General features: G+C 45.8%; 1 protein-coding gene and 1 pseudogene across 2 annotated transcripts in view; both read right to left on the bottom strand.

Moving 5' to 3' along the window:
• Window positions 1–22,954, bottom strand: part of CTNNA2 (catenin alpha 2) — a 2,255,723-nt gene that overhangs the window by 643,932 nt on the left and 1,588,837 nt on the right. The window lies entirely within an intron of this gene.
• On the bottom strand, window positions 10,511–21,871 carry LOC136573251 (zinc finger protein 501-like; annotated as a pseudogene).

Genomic DNA, 22,954 nt, shown 5'->3' with positions numbered 1-22,954 from the left:
TTTAAAGGCTGTGAATACCCTTGGGGGCATTTTTTCGCTTAAATGCATGTATTTTGGGCTGACTTAGAGTTTAATTAAAATCAGTCTTTGAATGTCTACCTGTTCGATGTAAATGGAGGTGGAAGGCTAAAAGATCTCTGATGCACTCTGTCTCCATTCACTAAATGACCATTGCTTCTGTATGAAAGCACAGGAGCAATACTCGTCAGGAAAACTGTCGGACACTTGTACGCCTGACAGTTGTTTTGTGTACGCCAAGTCTCAATATTAGCTCCATCAGTGAGGCTGGACTGACAACTAAGGGTTCCTTTAGACAATGAGTGAGTGATGTCACCGCTGGCTCATTTCCTCTTGTGCAGCCTGTTGAGACAGATAGATGCTTTCTTAGCTCGTTCACATGAGACTCGTTCAGAATTAGTCTTTCACATTTGCTGTATAAGCGATGTGAAAGACTGATTGATTGCTGTTTAAATTAAACAATAAGTGAACGAGCCAACCGTGGATTTTATGCCAGCATAAAATGAGCGACGAACGAAAAATTGTCATTCAGTTGTCACTCATCTTTAGACCGAACAATTATTGTTCCCTTTTGCTCGTTTGAATGATAATTGTTCCTTCTAAAAGCAACTTTAGTTTTCAGCCCTCATCTCTCCTCTTTGCACTAATTACCAGCTTATTTATGAGCACACGAAGATAAACTTTGTTAAGATCGTAAATTAGTTGATGAGAAGGTGCAGGAAAGGAGAGAGCAGAGGGAAACTAAGGGCACTGGTACACAGGATAAATATTGGGCGCCAGGGGCGTAACTAAAGGCTCAGGGGCCCTGATGCAAAACGTGAACTGGGGCCCCCCCTCTATCTGTATCTGTACCTGTACCCATACCTAAACCATGCTGCACAGAGGCATAACTTGAAGCTTCTGGGCCCCAATGCAAAACCTGTAACAGGGCCCCCAACTATAATACTTTATTCAGAGTACTGGGCTCCCTGTATGGAAAAGAGAGGCCTTATGGGCCCCCAGAGGCTCCTGGGCCCGAGTGCAACCGCATCCCCTGCACCCTCTATAGTTACGCCCCTGTCGGGCGCTATAGTGACCAACAGCCAATGTGAACAGGCAGTCATTCATAGATGAACATCTGCCACTTTACCTTGAGTGGGAAATTGCTCATTAGTCATTTCATTAGTGAGCTGAAACAAAGTGAATAGTGACTAATGACCAATTTCTCACTCCGTACCCTGTCAGGTTTTGCTTTTAGGCTGGATTCACACGAACGTATATCGGCTCGGTTTTCACGCCAAGCAGATATACGTCGTCTTCATCTGCAGGGGGGGAGGCTGGAAGAGCCAGGAGCAGGAACTGAGCTCCCGCCCCCTCTCTGCCTCCTCTCTGCCCCTCTGCACTATTGGCAATGGGAGAGGCGGGACAGGGGTGCGGCTAATTCTTGAAACTTAGCCCCACCCCCGTCCCGCCTCCTATCATTGCAAATAGTACAGAGGGGGTGGAGAGGAGGCAGAGAGGGGGAGGGAGCTCAGTTCCAGCTCCTGGCTCTTCCATCCTCACCCCCCTGCAGATGAGGACACCGTATATCGGCTCGGTGTGAAAACCGAGCTGATATACGTTCGTGTGAATGCAGCCTTACACTGGACAACTATTAGTCAAAATCGCTTGTTTGAGCAATATTTCATCCTATGGTCAATGTAAAAGTACTCTTTGCCGCAAGTCAAGCCTCACTGAGGGATCTTCTACTGAGTATTAGGGTGCTTTACATGGGATGAGTTGTCGGGCAAATGATGCCCAAAAGCTCGCCCCAGCAATAATAGTTCCTGTGCTTTTACACAGGAATGAGCATCGCTGACTGAGCTGATTACATGGAGGCGGAGCGGGCTGAGGATCATTCCGGTCTGTTCGCCTTCATTCACAGTGAGCAGGCAGTCATTCATAAGTGAACGACTGCCTAGTTACACTTAACGATCATTCAGTTTTCTACATGCAGACAGAAAGTGAATGATGAACGAAAAGTTGTTCGTCGTTCAATCACTGTATGCATTTCCACTGAATGATTCAGTCGGATTCTCACTGGATTGTGGGAATCCGAATGATCGTTCTTCGTCCAAGCAGTTTTAGCCTGCAGTGTCTATATACAGTGATATGCAGAAGCTGTAGAAGACAAATGGTGCAACATTTTTGATCCAACCCTATTTGAAAAAAATCATTGTCAGCCCAAGATACATGCATTACGGAAAAAAAAAGTCCTCCAAAGGTATTCATAGTCTTTAGGTTCTAAGAACTATACCAAGTTACACCTCTGTCAGCAATGACTATTTTTGATGTCTCATAATTAACTATTTCCAATAAAAAGTTCAGTTTCAATGTCCTTCTTTAATATCTTCACCGCTTTAAAAACATTAACCACAGAATTTCCCGTCAACATCATCCTAAAAGTTGAGCGTTTTCATGGCTGCTTCTCCTATGACTTAGCACAGCTGTTCAAATCCTCTGTGCCCAATGGAGCCTCTATAAGTACCTCTCTGATTAGAATTTAAAGCTTGGTGGCAGACTTTCTTGTAATTAATGAAAACATTCAGTTTGTGAATCCATAATTAGGAGTCTTTCCACCACATGCTAAGCACTTTAGCCTCAGGTACCCTCTTGGTCCGCTAGCTGGTTTTCATTACGATAGGAGATGCCGGATGTCGCTCAGCCTTCCCTTACCCCTTTGTGTGGATTTAATCAGGTTGCTGTTATTTAAATGCATCTAGCATGGCCCAGAGATATCTGTTGGATAGAAGTAGAAGCTGATATCTTAAAATGAACATTCATTTATGCAATTCAACAGGCGCAGAACGAGAGATGCTTTACAATATATGGAAAGTCAAATGCTTCTATTAATATTTCATAAGCTGCAAGCAACAGCGGAGGCAATCCACGTGATGAGTGGATAGTCCTCAGACTTCACTGACAGCAGAACAATGTGGGATATTGACTTAAGACTAATGATTTAAGACTAATGTCCTAAGTAGGGTGTGATCTGACGGTGCTGACATATGGGTGTGAAGTCTAAGCTAATAATGAACTATGGGGAACATATGACTAAGAATCTGTTATATCTGAGATCTGAGATCTCCCATAGATTTTTTACTTGAAGGCCTTATTCACATGAGTGTTTTTACGTGGCTAATGTAGACACGATACAAAATCGCGACCACGTGAAGTACTGGATCCCAATGCATTCATTCACATGGCCAATTTATTAGGCATGTAAATACATCCGGATGGTGAAGATAAGACATCGGTGGCCAAATATGCTGGCCGATGTTTTGACGCAGCGAGAGAAGATAGGTCTTGCCCTATCTTTCGGCTGCGATCAGTCGGCAGCTTTCAGAGGCTTCTAGCTAGCGCTGCTAAACTATGTCGGTTGGCTCTATTAAATCAGTTAAAGGGGTTGTCCCGCGCCGAAACGTGTTTTTTTTTTTTTCAATAACCCCCCCCCCCGTTCGGCACGAGACAAACCCGATGCATGTGTTGAAAAAAAAAACCGGATAGTACTTACCCGAATCCCCGCGCTCCGGTGACTTCTTACTTACCTTGCGAAGATGGCCGCCGGGATCTTCACCCTCGGTGGACCGCAGGTCTTCTGTGCGGTCCATTGCCGATTCCAGCCTCCTGATTGGCTGGAATCGGCACACGTGACGGGGCGGAGCTACGAGGAGCAGCTCTCCAGCACGAGCAGCCCCATTCAACACGGAGAAGACCGGACTGCGCAAGCGCGTCTAATCGGGCGATTAGACGCTGAAGATTAGACGGCACCATGGAGACGGGGACGCTAGCAACGGAACAGGTAAGTGAATAACTTCTGTATGGCTCATAATTAATGTACAATGTACATTACAAAGTGCATTAATATGGCCATACAGAAGTGTATACCCCAACTTTGTTTCGCGGGACAACCCCTTTAAAGTATTTATGCCGGCTAAAGGAATTTTGGGTTGCGATGTATATGTGCCGAGCCCAGCCGTACAAATGCGTGAGATAACAACAATGGGTGAAAATAGCAAGATTTAGCCACAACTTGGTTGCAGCTTTTTCTCGTTCATGCGATTTTGGGGCGGCAAAGCGGGTGGATGAGGATCGCAACGCTCACGTGAAAGAGGCCTGAAACAAAGGCTGCTTTCTTTAAGAGGAAAACTGTAAGGGGACAATCCTGTTTTTGAAAAGGAAGATATATACCGTATACAGAAGACATGGATTAGTGTAAATAAACCCTAATGGTATTGGGTCACTTCATTCGTTTTTCGAGTCCATTTAAAAATAACAAGACAACGGCCACATTGCTTACTATATCTCAGTGGCCAATGTTCCTTTTATTGTGATATCACTGATGCTGCTATTCTCTCCATATTTGCGTTTGCATGAGGTCTGTTGCAATTAAAAGGTACAGGCTTAGGGCGAAGTTAGACGAGCGTTATTTTGCGCGTGCCATGAGCGCAAAAAAAAGCAAATCTGATAGAACCATTGGTTTCCTATGGCGTGTTCAAATGTCTGTCTTTTAGAGGCACAAAATACTCGCACCTGCAAAAGATAGGACATCCGTGTCCCGGGAAGGTCCGTGCTGCGCTTATAAAATTCCCACGGGAAGTCCCCTCATCACTGAACACTGTGACAGCACTGTCACAGTGTTCAGTGACAAGAGGACTTCCTGCAAGGATGAAGGAACCACAGCTGTGGCAAAGGAAAGCGATGTTCTCCCATTGCTTTTAATGGGGCCAACAGTGAAAGCAATGGGACGCAGGCAACCCCCGCAGTGATTTTTCAGGGAAGGGCTTTAAATATAAGCCCTTCCCTGAAAATTACTCTTAGGTGTAGAAAAAAAACATTACGCACCTGGCAGTGCTGTCCAGGCTCAGGCATGTCTTCTCTCTGTGATGCTGCACTGATCTAAAGCACTCTTAAGACGCAGGGATTTCAAAATCCCCGCCTTTTGAAAGTGCTGGTCTGATTGGCTGAGCGCTCAGCCAATCACAGACAGCGCTCAGTCATTCATTGAATGACAGTTGAGCGCTGCATGTGATTGATCACAGTGCTCAGCCAATCAGAGGCAACGCTCAGCCATTCATTGAATTCTTTACCTTTTCCGCTAGTCGTGTACAGTTGTGGCGCAAGGTTTTGAGACTCACAGAAATTTTGGTTTTCATAAGGTTTGCTGCTTCAGTGTTTTTCAATCTATTAATCAAATGTTTCTATTGTATACTGAAGTACAATTATAAGCATTTTGGAATTTTTAAACTTTTTTGACAAAAACTTCAAGTTTAGGCAATTTCTGTGTTTTTCTTTGTCTATAATTTTGCCTACGAACACTCCCATGCGTAAAGAATATTATCTAAATATCCTCCAAGAGCAACTTCTCCTAACCATCGAGGAGCAATATGGTGATAAAATATGCTTTTTCCAGAATGATGGAGCACCCTGTTACAAGGCAATAGTGATAACTCAGTGGCTTGGTGAACAAGCATTAACCCTTTCCAATCCGCTGTCTGCCGTCTAAAGACATTCTGATTGAAGGCTGTACAGCTCCGGTGTCCGGCAGGGTATTCTTACTGTAGATTACTGGACGCTCTGTTGTCGGGGGCCTCTCCAGCATGTCAGATACTGGAGTACTGGCTCTGGCCAGCAGATGGCACCATTAAATAATGGCAGCAAGAGACAGCCCCCTAGGAAACCCTGAATCCAAAATTGGATTGCAAAGGGTTAAAATTTTGGGCCCATGGCCAGCAAACTTCCCAGGTCTCAATCCTATTGAGAACTTGTTGTCAAATCTCAAAAAGCGGATGGACAAACAAAAACACAGAAATTGTGATAAACTCCAAGCACTGATTAGGCAAGAAAGGGTAGCCATCAGCCAGGATTTGGCCCAAAAGCTAATATCCAGCATGCCAGAGCGAATTGCAGAAGTCTTGAAAAATAAGGTCAATACTGTGAATATTGAGTCTTTGCCTAAACTTGATGTATTTGACAATAAAAGTCAAAAACTTATAAAATGCTTCTAATTTTATTTCAGTATACCATAGAAATATCTGACCAAAAGACCTAAAAGCACAACTTTGTGAAAACCAAAATTTGTGTCAGTCTCAAAACTTTTGGCCACGACTGTACTTTACGGCAGGTAGAGATTACACATTCAGTACCTCATTTCTTCTTTCCTGGTCTGCAGTAAACTTTTTGTTTTCATTGCGTTTTTCTTTTGTCTTTCCTATTCTCAAGGACTTATGCCGCTGCCTTGTATACTGGGCACTGAAACAGCATGAGTCGGCCCATGTTATAAGGTCTTCAAGCCATTGGCAGTGCTCTCGGCTCTCAGATGTTACTGTGCACACCAAACCGGAATGTTATTGGCAGACAGAACGATATTTTATCTTGCAGTAATAGACATGCAAAGACAGCTGCAGGCTCTGCTCCAGGCAATCACCAACCAAGCAGGGTCACTAGGAACCAGGGGAAGACAGATGCACATTGATAGCACAATCAATAGTGACACGAGTTTGTATTGACATGCTCATGAGTTATTATAAAAGAGTCATGACTAGAAATTATATTTCAAATGATCTTCCTAAGTTGTTTGTGTTCTGTCGATATCTACGTTATTTTAGTAGATCCATTATAAATCATAATGATGTAGAGGGGAAAAAAAAGAATTCAGGTCTGTAGGTTAAATAACATGGAGAGAGAATATCTTAAAGTACAACTACCAACAGTGCTGTAGAAACCCTTTTCTACACCAAAAAATGGACACGTTTTTGAATTACAGTACATTACATCTGTGTGATGTTATCATTGTTGTAAGGTGATTACATTGTAATATGACAACATTTAGGGGGTTTGCCAAAAAAATAGCATGCGATCGTAGCTCCTTGGAGCTCTCCAAAGGACAAACTTTACCCTCGCAGATCCACATAATAGGCTTCTCACCTAGCCAACCAATACCCTGCCCTGTACCGACCAGGAGCAAACACCACGAAAAACTCATCCAATGTCAACAGTAAGTCAGTCTCTGTCTCGCGATCTTGCCTTCAAGGGGCACCTCTGGGTTGATACGGTCCAGAACAGCTTTGTTGGCAATCATAGCTGTCCAGAGGATTCGTTAAAGTTTTCTTCAACACCATAGCTTGTAAGCGCCAATTTTTCTTCTGTCTGTTATCCTCAATGTCCAAGTCTCACTGGCAAATGTTGCAATCGGGAAAACAATTGCTGTGATTAACCTTCATTGGATGATGACAGAGACACCCTTGTACTTCCGTATTAGCTCCATGCTAATTGACACTTTATCTCACCTGTCGAGCTGCTACTATGATCGATGATGGACTCGGAGAATACAAAACTATTACCCAACTCAATTCCCTTGTTGTTGACCTTGTCGGCAGCGGTCATGATCTTTGTCTTCTTGATGTTGAGGTGAAATCTTGTCTTCTCACTTTCTTCTCTTAGCTTCATGATCAGCATCTGCAGATGCTTCACTGTCTCTGCTACACCGGTAGCAGGTAGCAGTCTTTGTTTACTTGGCAGCAATGGTGACATTCTATATAAGCCCATACAGTTTATGACCACTGCAGCCACTGGTCTCAGCAATATAGAGCCTGAGACTGCTGAGGCCAGTGATTGGCTGCAGCCAATCATGTGTGCATACAGCCACGGCAGCTTTGTAATTTGTAAGTCTGGCAGCGAGGATTCGATTGGTGGTGTTTGACCAATGGAAGATTGAGCAGTGAGGATAACTTAGATTTTGTAATTTTTTTATTTTTAACTATTTCCTGACTAAATGTTTCAATAACTTGTAAACTCTCTATAATACTGAGCACTCTCGTCTACCTTTGAGAAATTCCTCTGCTTTTTGGTCCAAGTGCATGAAGCCATTTTGCTATATTTCTTGCGGTGTTAAGGATCTATACTGTACAAAAGCATCTTGGAAACTTGTATTTGAGGGACCAAAGTGAAAGAATTAACAACCCTGGTATGTTAATAATGACCCTAGTAGCTCCATTTCACAAATTCTGAACATTTTCCTGGAATTTCCCTTACCGTTCCTTTGATTTTCGGTGTCTTTTTTCTCTCGCTCGTAATAACAAGGTGTATATGCACAGTTGTTTCTACCCCCATAAAAAGATATTCGAGATATCAAAGAATAAGAAAACCCATAGATCTCAGCCCCGATCCTGTTATCTAGTTCCTTCCTGGTGCATTGATCCTCTACAATTTACTGTCAGTCACGTATCTGTAGACATAGCTGTGTTCTTCTCTACTGCAAACATTTTCCTTAAAGTGGCATGAATAAAGTATGATATTTGTAGATGGAGGAGGTGCAGTCAACTCTGGTGGCCGCTGCTCATGTGCTAAAAAGCTGCAATATCCCAGAAGGTGGTGTATTTTCTTCAGCACAGTTTGTCTCAACACAAGCATTAATGGAGAGAAAGTAGACACCTGAGTCCCCCGAGAAGTGAATAGACACATTACAAGATATCAGAGCCTGGATTACTTTTCACACTCAAGTGTTAATGGACAAAGCCTGTTCTTCACCATCACTCCGCACTGCTTTCTGAAGGTTATTGGGCTATGCTTTGATATTTATGCTCCTGTATGTAACTGTTTGACTGACATGGAGAACTTCTATGCCCTGCAGGCACAGTCTGTCACTGCGCCTGGTACTGTTCTCACAGCAGATTTCTGCCAAAGTTTGGTATATTTCACAGGAAGTGAGAAACAGATAAATGTGTGTATAATAAGAGGACTGTGAGGTGCAGAAGTGCAGGATGCCCTGCTCTACTCTCACAGTTTGGGTTACTATTGAATCATAGATGTGTCCTCCCTTACCAGTACTTGAATTTGGTTAAGAACTTCAATTTCTCATGAAGCAAATAAAAATACAATATTGTGACATGTTATCAAAACCTTGAAAGGCTGCACTCTACATTACAACCACTGGGTGGTCACCATCGGCAACTATAGGACAGAGATCTCACGACAGATTATCACAAAATCCTGTTTCTCCTTAAAACTTGAGTAATGTTTATACACTCAATAATTGCCTCCTCTATACGGGCCTTAAAGGGGTTGTCTGAGATATGAAGTGCCATCTCACTGGGTCCCCTGTCGTGTAAAATGGGAAAGCAGCTGATACTCATCTCCCTCAGCTCCCCTGTTCAGCCCCCACCACTAGTTCGAGTCTCCTTCCCATGTCATCTTTACAGGCTTCAGTCAGCATGAGCTGTCTACAAACAAGTTGCTGCAGCCAATGACAGCCCTCAGCAATGTTTGTTGAGTGCTGTCATTGGCTGCAGCAGCAGGTATATTACAGATGGCCTGTAAACAAATACAGCAGAAACCCAGAGCTGCCATTGGGGGGAACAGCAGGGACCGGAGAGAGGCAAGTATCAGCTGCTTTATTATTTTAGACCATGGTGGACCAAGTGAGGTGGCCTTTCAAAATTTGTATAACCCGTTTAACTTCTCAGAATGCAATTGACCAGAGAAAACTCTGTGCATTAAATGAACCAGAAGAAATGCTGATATGCATCTTAGATAATGTGTCTTGAGGGGATTTTGCAACATTTAAAAAAACAAAAAGCATGCCCCCAAAGCAGGGAATGAGAAAAATAAGATAACCATTATTCACCCTTCTACCACGCCTTAGGTCCAGCACTGCTGACCTAGTCCTCTCCACTCTGGTCCCTGCTGAAACAAGAAGCAATGACATCACATTCACCGCTCACATGACCACTGCAGCCAGTTGTGGTCACATGCCATTCATGCAGACATGGCTGCAGTGATCATGTGAGCAATGAACGGGGTATCATTGCTTCCTGTTTCAGAAGGGTCAATGACAAGGACCATTGTGAGATTCCAGGAGACTGTATACACCTCTACAAGACTGCCCAAGACATAATCAGCTTGTCACCTGAGTATATTCCCTTTTATTTTTGTAACAGTGTTTGCTTTTTACTGTATATCCTTTTTATACTGTATTATCTCTATGTAACTTGCATAATCATTGCACCTTTTTATATTAAAGCTTTAAACTTTAATAAGTTCAGTCCTTTCTGTTCTAAAGTCCCTAATAAAACACAAACCAAGCGTAGTTTTATCATATATAAGTTTCTGATATACAATGGATCAATACACAAAGTATTGTGGGCAATTATATATATATATATACATTGCCACTAGTTGACCTAAATCAAAAATGCTTTGCATTATAGGTTTAGTGGCCCTTTGCAGACTCTCATGGATGCCACATATAAATCTAAAAATGTTGCATTCCAGCAACAAATATATGTATATTTATTATTTTTTTCTTAATTGTGTACACCTATATTAATGCTAATAATATTTACTTCCCAAAGAGCATTTATTTTTAGCATGGAAAATATTTTTCAAAATTCTAATTCTTTTTGTGAATTATTTTGTAATCTTTGGGAAGGCCATCTTTTCTTTAAAAAAAAAAAAAAAAAAACATTGCCAAATTTTATGTACACAAAAAGCTTTCATCAGTGTGCGTTAACTTGTGTTTTGCAAGTTTTGATTGGTTGGCAAAACCCCATCTGCATACCAAGCATACATACTTTTTTTGTCCTGTGTGTATAATATGATTTGAAATAAGGTTGACTTGGTTGGCAAAGGCTTTATCACATTCCCCACAAACATGTGGCCTTTCTCCCGTGTGAAGGACTAGGCGAGCATTGAGACATGACCTTCTCCCCTGTGTGTGTTCTCAGATGTTTAACCAGGGCTGGATTATTAGTAAAACATCTTCCGAAGGCTTGACATTCGACCGGCTTCTCACCTGTATGAACTTTCTCATGTGCTTTGAGTTTGAACTTACTGACTAAAAGTTTTCTGCATTCAGTACAAGAAAAAGGCTTTTTTTTCCCAGTGCCAACATGTTGGTGAGTAACAAGACTGGCTTTTAAGCAAAACATTCCCCACACTGGGTGCAGGAGTATGGCTTCTCCCTTGATTGAGATCTCTGATGCCTTGTGAGATGATCAGAGGAGGAACAGAAGCACTATAGGTAAGAGTTTTATCAACCCAAACCTAAGTGAGCGTGCGAGCTGACATAACTGTACTGTGCCATAAGCGGGACTTGCAATTAGTGGAATAAGCGCTGCGGAATAAGTTGGCGCTATACAAATAAAGATTATTATTAGAGATGAGCGAACATGTCCGTTACGGACACATCCGCACCCGGACACCGGCTTTGCCGAACACTGCAGTGTTCGCGCGTAAAGGTCCGGGTGCCGCAGGGGGGCGGGGAGATGCGCGGCGGCGCGGGCGGCAGTAGCGGGGAACAGGGGGGAGCCCTCTCTCTCTCCCTCTCCCCCCCACTCCCCGCCGCACCCCCCCGCGCTGCCACGGCGGCCCCCGAACTTTTTCGCCCGAACACTGAAGTGTTCGCAAAGTTCGGTGTTCGGGCGGGGCCGAACGTGTTCGCTCATCTCTAATTATTATTAATTGCTGAGTGCATATTTCCCTCTTCAATTGCATTTGTCTATTTGTTCTTTCAAAGTCACAGTAATTGTTTAGCCAATACATTGTGCTACATTGACTTTTCTTCGTAAAGGTTAAATACATTGTGTTAAGGGAACATATTGGTGGGTTCTACTAATAAGCGTTGTTACTTTTAAAGAGCACATATAGTCTGCTTGTGGGTTACAGTCTTCAATGCTTTGCACAGGTGAGTAATTAGGGGTGGGGTTACTCAACCAAGGTCTTATCAATTGCACCTGTGGAACTTCCTGGGTCCATTCCAAACAGAAGAGGAGCAGAAGCACTGCAGGTAAGAGTTTTATCAACCCAAAACTAAGCGAGCTGAGTGAGTGTGCGTGGCTGACATAACTGTACTGCGTTCGAAGTATACATAAGTGTGACTTGGGATTAGGAACTTTGGGAAAGTCATTTGTATCTAATTACTGTTTATCTATTAGAATTTTTGCATATACCACTTTCATTTAACCTATCTGTATGGTCACCATTTAGAATGTGCTCCATGATTGACAATGCCGTCCAGTGTACATCTTGTGTAGAGATGAGCGAACACCAAAATGTTCGGGTGTTCGTTATTCGGAACGAACTTCCCGCGATGTTCGAGGGTTCGTTTCGAATAACGAACCCCATTGAAGTCAATGGGCGACCAGAGCATTTTTGTATTTCGCCGATGCTCGCTAAGGTTTTCATGTGTGAAAATCTGGGCAATTCAACAAAGTAATGGGAACGACACAGCAACGGATAGGGCAGGCGAGGGGCTACATGTTGGGCTGCATATCAAGTTCCCAGGTCCCACTATTAAGCCACAATAGCGGCAAGAGTGCCCCCCCCCCCTCCCAAAAACTTTTACTTCTGAAAAGCCCTCATTAGCATGGCATACCTTTGCTAAGCACCACACTAGCTACAACAAAGCACAATCACTGCCTGGATGACACTCCGCTGCCACTTCTCCTGGGTTACATGCTGACCAACCGCCCCCCCTCCCCCCCACAGCGCACACCAAAGTGTCCCTGCGCAGCCTTCAGCTGCCCTCATGCCACACCACGCTCATGTCTATTTAGAAGTGCGTCTGCCATGAGGAGGAACCGTAGGCACACACTGCAGAGGGTTGGCACGGCTAGGCAGCGACCCTCTTTAAAAGGGGCGGGGCGATAGCCCACAATGCTGTACAGAAGCAATGAGAAATAGAATCCTGTGCCACCGCCATCAGGAGCTGCACACGTGGGCATAGCAATGGGGAACCTATGTGCCACACACTATTCATTCTGTCAAGGTGTCTGCATGCCCCAGTCAGACTGGTAATATGTACCTTAACAGTAACCGCGTTGGTGGTAATGTGGTGGTGACTGCGGACCTAGTAGCGCGGTTTTATTTTGTTGGTTTTCGGAATGTGGCCAGGATTAATTAAGTGGGCCGTGGCGGGGGGGATGGTGGGGGGGCTCTCTTGTAGTGTCGGTAAAGGTGAAATTCTTGGACTGCCACCAGACGAACCAATGCAAAGGCATTTGCCAAGAATGTTTTCCCTGTTGGAGGAGGAGGGGGATGTTTTTGAGGCACTACGTGTCCTCTCCACGTGTCCGTGGTTATATGCACCTTAACAGTAACCGCGTTGGTGGGAAATGGCCTCGCCGCCATCATGTCTTTGGGAAGCCTCTGTTTCCACACCCCAGAGACATACCATTAGCAGCGGTATAGGCAGAGCCCAGAATTCGTAACATTTCAGCCGTAGCATTAGGACAGGCCCCACTAACATATCACTAGCAGCATTATAGGAGGAGCGCAGTCTTCGTTCCATGTCAGCAATAGTAGCACTCAAGACAGGCCCCAGTAACAATTCCGAAGCAGCAGTATAGCGGGAGCGCAGTCTTCGTTCCATGTCAGCAATAGTAGCACTCAAGACAGGCCCCAGTAACAATTCCGAAGCAGCAGTATAGCGGGAGCGCAGTCTTCGTTCCATGTCAGCAATAGTAGCACTCAAGACAGGCCCCAGTAACAATTCCGAAGCAGCAGTATAGCGGGAGCGCAGTCTTCGTTCCATGTCAGCAATAGTAGCACTCAAGACAGGCCCCAGTAACAATTCCGAAGCAGCAGTATAGCGGGAGCGCAGTCTTCGTTCCATGTCAGCAATAGTAGCACTCAAGACAGGCCCCAGTAACAATTCCGAAGCAGCAGTATAGTGGGAGCGCAGTCTTAGTTCCATTTCAGTAGCTGCAGTATAGCCAAGGCCCAAGTTACATTTATGTAGCTAAAGTGTAGGCCAACCCCACACACACGTCTGTACCATGAGTGCAGGCGAAGAACATACAAATTGCTATGATTACACTGTAGGTGAGGGCCCCAAAAAATTGGTGTACCAACAGTACTAATGTACCTCAGTAAACATTGGCCATGCCCAACCAAGATGGCAGGTGAAACCCATTAATCGCTTTGGTTAATGTGGCTTAAGTGGTAACTAGGCCTGGAGGCAGCCCAGTTTAACGAAAAATTGGTTCAAGTTAAAGTTTCAACGCTTTTAAGAGCATTGAAACATATAAAAATTGTTTAGAAAAATTAGATGAGTGAGCCTTGTGGCCCTAAGAAAAATTGCCCGTTCAGCGTGATTACGTGAGGTTTCAGGAGGAGGAGCAGGAGGAGGAGGAGGAGGAATATTAGACACAGATTGATGAAGCAGAAATGTCCCCGTTTTGGATGGTGAGAGAGAACGTAGCTTCCATCCGCGGGTGCAGCCTACGTAATGCTTACGTATCGCTGCTGTCCGCTGGTGGAGAAGAGAAGTCTGGGGAAATCCAGGCTTTGTTCATCTTGATGAGTGTTAGCCTGTCGGCACTGTCGGTTGACAGGCGGGTACGCTTATCTGTGATGATTCCCCCAGCCGCACTAAACACCCTTTCCGACAAGACGCTAGCCGCAGGACAAGCAAGCACCTCCAGGGCATACAGCGCTAGTTCAGGCCACGTGTCCAGCTTCGACACCCAGTAGTTGTAGGTGGCAGAGGCGTCACGGAGGACGGTCGTGCGATCGGCTACGTACTCCCTCACCATCCTTTTACAGTGCTCCCGCCGACTCAGCCTTGACTGGGGAGCGGTGACACAGTCTTGGTGGGGAGCCATAAAGCTGTCCAGGCCCTTAAAGACTGTTGCACTGCCTGGGATGTACATGCTGCTCGATCTCCGCGCAATCAGCCGGTGTACCGTCAGCAGCGGGCCAAGCTGTCTCTTCCCCCTCCTCCTCATCCTCCTCATGCTCCTCCTCCTCCTGTACGCGCTGAGAAATAGACAGGAGGGTGCCCTGACTATCCAGCGGCATACTGTCTTCCACCGCCCCCGTTTCCGAGCGCAAAGCAGCTGCCTTTATGGTTTGCAGGGAATTTCTCAAGATGCATAGCAGAGGAATGGTGACGCTAATGATTGTAGCATCGCCGCTCACCACCTGGGTAGACTCCTCAAAATTACCAAGGACATGGCAGATGTCTGCCAACCAGGCCCACTCTTCTGAAAGGAATTGAGGAGGCTGACTCCCACTGCGCCGCCCATGTTGGAGTTGGTATTCGACTATAGCTCTATGCTGTTCATAGAGCCTGGCCAACATGTGGAGCGTAGAGTTCCACCGTGTGGGCACGTCGCACAGCAGTCGGTGCACTGGCAGCTTAAAGTGATGTTGCAGGGTGCGCAGGGTGGCAGCGTCCGTGTGGGACTTGCGGAAATGTGCGCAGAGCCGGCGCGCCTTTACGAGCAGGTCTGACAAGCGTGGGTAGCTTTTCAGAAAGCGCTGAACCACCAAATTAAAGACGTGGGCCAGGCATGGCACGTGCGTGAGGCTGCCGAGCTGCAGAGCCGCCACCAGGTTACGGCCGTTGTCACACACGACCATGCCCGGTTGGAGGCTCAGCGGCGCAAGCCAGCGGTCGGTCTGCTGTGTCAGACCCTGCAGCAGTTCGTGGGCCGTGTGCCTCTTATCGCCTAAGCTGAGTAGTTTCAGCACGGCCTGCTGACGCTTGCCCACCGCTGTGCTGCCACACCGCGCGACACCGACTGCTGGCGACATGCTGCTGCTAACACATCTTGATTGTGAGACAGAGGAGGAGGAGGAGGGTGCTTTAGTGGAGGAAGCATACACCTCCGCAGATACCAGCACCGAGCTGGGGCCCGCAATTCTGGGGGTGGGTAGGACGTGAGCGGTCCCAGGCTCTGACTCTGTCCCAGCCTCCACTAAATTCACCCAATGTGCCGTCAGGGAGATGTAGTGGCCCTGCCCGCCTGTGCTTGTCCACGTGTCCGTTGTTAAGTGGACGGTGGCAGTAACCGCGTTGGTGAGGGCGCGTACAATGTTGCGGGAGACGTGGTCGTGCAGGGCTGGGACGGCACATCGGGAAAAGTAGTGGCGACTGGGAACTGAGTAGCGTGGGGCCGCCGCCTCCATGATACTTTTGAAGGACTCAGTTTCCACAACCCTATACGGCAGCATCTCAAGGCTGATGAATTTTGCTATGCGGACGGTTAACGTTTGAGCGTGCGGGTGTGTGGCGGCGTACTTGCGCTTGCGCTCCAACAGTTGCGCAAGCGACGGCTGGACGGTGCGCTGAACTACACTGCTGGATGGGGCCGAGGACAGCGGAGATGAGGGTGTGGGTGCAGGCCATGAGGCGGTAGAGAGGGGGGTGTCCTGAGAGGGGGGTTGCATCTCAGTGGCAGGTTGGGGCACAGGGGGAGAGGCAGGGGTGCAAACCGGAGGCGCTGAACGGCCTTCGTCCCACCTTGTGGGGTGCTTGGCCATCATATGTCTGCGCATGGTGGTGGTGGTGAGGCTGTTGGTGTTGGCTCCCCGGCTGAGCTTTGCGCGACAAAGGTTGCACACCACTGTTCGTCGGTCGTCAGGCATCTCTGTGAAAAACTGCCAGACCTTAGAGCACCTCGGCCTCTGCAGGGTGGCATGGCGCGAGGGGGCGCTTTGGGAAACAGTTGGTGGATTATTCGGTCTGGCCCTGCCTCTACCCCTGGCCACCGCACTGCCTCTTGCAACCTGCCCTGCTGATGCCCTTGACTCCCCCTCTGAAGACCTGTCCTCCTGAGTAAGCGTTGCACACCAGGTGGGGTCAGTCACCTCATCGTCCTGCTGCTCTTCCTCCGAATCCTCTGTGCGCTGCTCCCTCGGACTTACTGCCCTTACTACTACCTCACTGCAAGACAACTGTGTCTGATCGTCATCGTCCTCCTCACCCACAGAAAGTTGTTGAGACAGTTGGCGGAAGTCCCCAGCCTCTTCCCCCGGACCCCGGGAACTTTCGAATGGTTGGGCATCAGTGACGATAAACTCCTCTGGTGGGAGAGGAACCGCTGCTGCCCAATCTAAGCAGGGGCCCGAGAACAGTTCCTGGGAGTGTTCCCGCTCCTGAGCAGGTGTCATTGTAGTGGAGTGAGGAGGCTGGGAGGAAGGAGGAGCAGCAGACAGAGGATTCGGATTTGCAGCAGTGGACGGCGCAGAACTGCGTGTTGACGATAGGTTGCTCGAAGCACTTTCTGCCATCCAGGACAGGACCTGCTCACACTGCTCATTTTCTAATAACCATCTCCCGCGTGGACCCATTAATTGGGCGATGAATGTGGGGACGCCAGAAACGTGCCTCTCTCCTAATCGCGCAGCAGTCGGCTGCGACACACCTGGATCAGGAGCTCGGCCTGTGCCCACACCCTGACTTGGCCCTCCGCGTCCTCGGCCGCGTCCACGTCCTCTAGGCCTACCCCTACCCCTCAGCATGCTGTATTACCAGTGATTTGATTTCACAGGCAGGAAATAAATTGGCGCAAGACTGCAGGCCAAATATAATTTTTTCCCTTTTTTGAAAACGAAAGGCCCCACTGCCTCTAGTGAATGAATAATCTAAGTTTAATAACTGTGCTGTGGCCCTGCTAATGTGTCACAGAACGTGAGGGTAGCAGAGTTATTATAACTCTGGCAGAGCAGGTATTTTTTTCCCAATTAAGGAAAGCAAATGGCGAAGCCAGCAGTAAAACGTAGCTGGGTGCGTCTGATTTTTAAACGTTGCACACGCAGCCGACACGTACACACAGCCCTTAGGACGGACAGAGGCAGGACAAATAGTTTTTTTTTCAGTTTTTTTCCACCAAAAGGCAGCACTGCGTATATTCAATGAACATGAGAAGTTTAATAACTGTGCTGTGGCCCTGCTAATGTGTCACAGAACGTGAGGGTAGCAGAGTTATTATAACTCTGGCAGAGCAGGTATTTTTTTCCCAATTAAGGAAAGCAAATGGCGAAGCCAGCAGTAAACCGTAGCTGGGTGCGTCTGATTTTTTAACGTTGTACACGCAGCTCACACGTGTCCACACTCCACAGGACGGACAGAGGCAGGACAAATAGAATTTTTTTCACTTGTTTTACAAGCAAAAGGCAGCACTGCGTATATTCAATGAATAATAACTGTGTTGTGGCCCTGCCTACACAATTCTTTCCCTGCAGTATCAATGGAGGGTGCAATGCTCTGCAGAGGCGATTTTGAGAAGAAAAAAAATATGCAGCACTGCTAACAGCAGCCAGCACAGTACTGCACACGGTTAAATATGGCCCTAGAAAGGACCGTTGAGGTTCTTGAAGGCTACACTCACTCCTAACACTCTCCCTGCCTATGCAACACTTCTGTCCCTAATGCCGGGTGCAACGCTCTGCAGAGGCGATTTTGAGAAGAAAAAAAAATTGCCACTGCTAACAGCAGCCAACACACAGCTATCAGTGGCCCTAATAAGGACCGTTGGGGTTCTTGAAGCCTACACTAACTACCAATTCTTTCCCTACAGCAGCTCCGGTACAAACAGCACTGTCCCTCATCTAACTCACAAGGCATCTGAGGCGAGCCGCGGGAGGGGCCGACTTTTATATTAGGCGGACACCTGATCTCGCCAGCCACTCACAGCAGGGGGGTGGTATAGGGCTTAAACGTTGCAGGGGGAAGTTGTAATGCCTTCCCTGTCTTTCAATTGGCCAGAAAAGCGCGCTAACGTCTCAGGGAAGGAAGTGAAAGTAACCCGAACACCGCATGGTGTTCGTTACAAATAACGAACATCCCGAACACCCTAATATCCGCACGGATATCAAGTTCGGACGAACACGTTCGCTCATCTCTAATCTTGTGCCATGTGCGCAGTCCTTGACCAGCCATTCTAGGGTGCATACTGCTGTATGAGATGTCAGTGCGTTGCGAATTTGGAAGACCAGATCCTGGATCTAAATGAGCAGCTTGCAGCATGGAGATCCACTGACAACATTGAAAGGAGTTTGCTGCTCACAGAGCAGGCACTCGCTGGGGTGGATGGTAGTTCGGGAGAGCAGGCTGAGCAGACAGCTCGCTGGGTGACAGAAGAAGGGAGGAGAGGGAAGAGAACCAGGGAGGCTAGTCCTGAACTGGCACACCTCAAGAAGTTTGCAAAGTTGGCAGATGAGGGGCGTGCCAGTACAGGATTAGCACTGCTGCAGCATGACATGCCCACTGACTGCCAGGGGGATGTCTGCTCTAGTTAAAAGGGGAATAGGGTCGCAGGGCAGGCTAGACTCATCCTGGTAGTGGAGAAACTCAATTATTAGGGGGACAGGTAGATCTACCACAAAGACCAGGATTATCGAATAGTGTGTTGTCCTCCTGGCACTCGAGTTTGACACATCGCGGATCAGGTCGACAGATTACTGGGAGGGGCTGGTGAGGAGTCAAAAAAAAGATTTCCGAGAACTAGAATGTAATCTTAGGGTGAGGACCTCCAAAGTAGTATTTTCTGAAATACTATTTGTACCAGGTGGAACACCAAGACAGTGTAAGATTAGTGAGGTAAACAAGTGGTTCCAGAGTTGGTGTAGGAAGGAGGGGATTGGGTTTATAGAGAATTGGGCGGACTTTGCTACAGGCTCTACTGTAGGAACGGGCTGCATCTCAATGGGGAGGGTGCAGCTGTCCTGGGCTAGAAGGTTGGGGGAGTGTTTAAACTAGAATCCAGTGGGAGGATGACAAGAGAAATAGGGGGGGGGGGAACAGTGTAGACAGTGACCTAGAGACTAAGTAATGGAAATGGGTCTGGAGCGGTGGGAGGGGTTAGTACAGTTAGAACTGGCAGAACAGTTAGTTGGGATACACGTTATATAAAAAATAACCAAAACCTTCTACACTGTATGGTGACTAATGCTAGAAATCTGACCAATAAAGTAGGCGAACTAGAAGTAATAATGTCTGAGGAAAACTAAGACATAGTGGAAATAATGGAGAATTGGTTGAATGAAAGCTGTGACTGGGCAGTGAACATACAGGGCTACAGTCTTTTCAGAAGGGATCGTAAAAATACAAAGGGGAAAGGGTTTGTCTCTATGTAAAATCCTATTTAAAGCCCACATTGCGGGAAGATATATGGGAGGGAGATGAACATGGGGAGTCTCTATGGGTGGAAATACATACAGGGAAAAGCAACAATAAAATACTCCTAGAGGTTTTCTTTAGATCACCAAATATAACAGAAGCTACTTAAAATCTATTATTGAAACAAATAGATAAAGCAGCAAATCACAATGAAGTAATTATTATGGGGGAATGGAACTATACGGATATGATCTGGGAAGCCAAAACCTGCGGATCTTATAAAGGTAACAACTTCCTGTCAATTACTAAAGATAATTACTTTACCCAACTTGTACAGGACCCAACTAGGGGGATGGCCATTTTGGACCTAATATTAACTAACAGACCTGGCAGAATAACAGGGGTGCAGATTGGGGAGGCACCTGGGAAATAGTGACCATAAATATAATAATTTTCAACTTGTCCTTCAAGAGAAAGGTTTAAAGGGAAAATTCTAAGTTTTATACAAAAATTTTAAACTTTAGGAAGGCCAAGTTCAACCAGCTTAGTGGTGCCCTTAACTTCATTGCCTGGAATAATATCCTCACAAATAAGAGAACAGATAATAAACGGGAAGCGTTTAAAAATATCCTAATTACTTACTGTGAGAGGTTCATACCTTACAGGAATAAAATACTTAGTAATAGGAGAAAACCAATGTGGATCAATAAAGATGTAAAGGGGGCAATAAGCAGTAAAAAGAAAGCGTTTAAACTACTAAAGCAAGAAGGCAGCGAAGAATCACTAAATACTAGAGATGAGCAAGCATACTCGATAAGGCAAACTACTCGAGTGAGCAGTGCCTTATCCTAGTACCTGCCCGCTCGTCTCTAAAGATTCGGGTGCCGGCAGGGTGCGGGGAGCGGCGGGGGAGAGCGGGGAGGAACGGAGGGGAGATCTCTCTCTACCTCCCTCCCCCCCGCTCCCCCCTGCTCACCGCCGCAACTCACCTGTCACCCGCGCCGGCAGCCGAGTCTTTAGAGATGAGCGGGCAGGTACTCGAATAAGGCACTACTCACTCGAGTAGTTTGCCTTATCGAGTATGCTCGCTCATCTCTACTAAATACCAATAAGGAAAAAAATAAATGATGTAAAAATCAGATGAAAGCAGTAAAGATGGAGACAGAGAGACTCATTTCCAAAGAGAGTAAAACTAATCGTAAACTGTTATTCAACTATATAAATAGTAAAAAGATTAATACTGAAAGTCTTGGCCCCTTAATAAATAATAAAGGAAAAATTGTAGAGGGTGATGAGGAGACAACAAATCTATTAAACAGCTTTTTCTTCAGCGTATACACAGAGGAAAATAAAATGTCAGATGAGATGCAGAGTGATAAAGTAAACTCTCAACTAAATGTCACCAGTCTAACCTAGGAAGAAGTGCAGAGCTATCTTTAAAAAATTGAAATAGATAAATCGCCAGGCCCTGAAGGCATACACCCCCAGATTTTAAGGGAATTAAGTACTATCACAGACCCTTTTGAATGTCTAAGTGGTATGGTGTATGGGTGTATGGGTAAGTAAATGGCTCAGTGATAGAAAGCAGAGGGTGGTTATAAATGGTGCATACTGTGGTTCAACTTTAGGGGTTAATAGGCAGAACTCTATGGCCATATGTATTTTTTCAGCCTTACATACTGCGTTACTACAAGAATAGAGGCTATTGCCTTTCCCACACTCTGTACAGATAAATTATTTTGCTGTCTTTGTAGACTGTCCGTATTCATCAGTTTCCCAAATTTTTTGCCTGGGCTTTGATGGTGGATGGTACACTTTTTTGGCGAGCCAATTATTTCCTGCATAGCTATTAAGGTTAAAAGTTTTAACTTCGTTTGGTATGTTGCCAAAGCTTAGACATCTGATATGCCTTTTAGTAAAAGGTCCATGGTGGTAGTGTGTACTTTTGGGGCATGTAGGACTGTGGTGGGGGTGAGATTTGTGCTTCATCTTGCAAGGAGTGTAGGGTTGAGGCAACGGTCAACCCATTGTGGGTATGCAAACATCACGTGCAGTGACATGACAGGGAGACATTACCCGATCAGCATGAGCTCAGGGTGTACCTTCCCAGAGTCAGACCGAACAGTGGACAGAGCAGCTGCATGTCTTGAATCTCACTGCAGGGCCCATCCAAATATTAGAGAAATGCAAATTATTTCCTGCTGTTCTAGTAAGCCTTGATGACCACTATATTATAATATACATATGGAATCTGGAAATATTATGAGCTACATACACAGCAAAGGCCACTTTAACCCTTTGTCATCTCCTATAGCTACTATGGTCTTCAATAAAGGCATTACAGCTGAAATATCCACCTTTTTCACGAGTCTAACAATGAACCTCTCAGGATATTAGGTCTGTAATATGTGTGCTATGCAGTTCTGTAGAGACAAGGTAAAACATACAGATAGAAAGATAACTGGTAGAAAATGAGGATCAGATTCCATTGAATTATTTGATTTACTTTCACCATTTTCAACTTTTTTCACCCAGTGGTGAAGAGATTGGAAAGTTCAGATGTGTCAGCCCTCGGAATATGTTCTATAGCCTCTGAAGTCAGAGACAAATTAATATCATGCTGTGAAGAACATTTCTTTGGTTCTGGCGCAAAATACATTACTGAATAAATTTCTGAAACTGCTAGCCAGCAGATGAATCAGCCACATTTTGCACAGAATCATTACGTTTTCTTGAGAAATACTGTAATTTCTCAAAAAGAAAACTGAATGTGTTGAACGTTTCTTTTCAAACAGCCATATCTAATAACTGAATGATGCTGAATTTGTGTCCTAAAGTGCCAGGAACAGTGTACTGTCACTCCCCGTAGTATTCGGGAATGTAGAGGAGTACAGAATGCTCTGTTATATTGTGCATAAAGTGTCATTTGTTCTCTAGGGTAAGTATTTGGTGCTTGGGATCACATACAGGTGGAATAAAGTTGGTGGAACTGATCATCCAGTTTGTTCCTTGCTTTTCTTGGCTTATATTCTTAAAGAGGACCTGCCATATATCTATAGCAGTGGACCTGGC

The sequence above is a fragment of the Eleutherodactylus coqui genome, chromosome 7, assembly GCF_035609145.1.
Source record: "Eleutherodactylus coqui strain aEleCoq1 chromosome 7, aEleCoq1.hap1, whole genome shotgun sequence".
In the NCBI taxonomy this organism is placed as follows: Eukaryota; Metazoa; Chordata; class Amphibia; order Anura; family Eleutherodactylidae; genus Eleutherodactylus; species Eleutherodactylus coqui.
The sequence above is the reverse complement of the archived record's forward strand: the minus strand, read 5'-3'. Positions and strand labels throughout refer to the sequence as shown.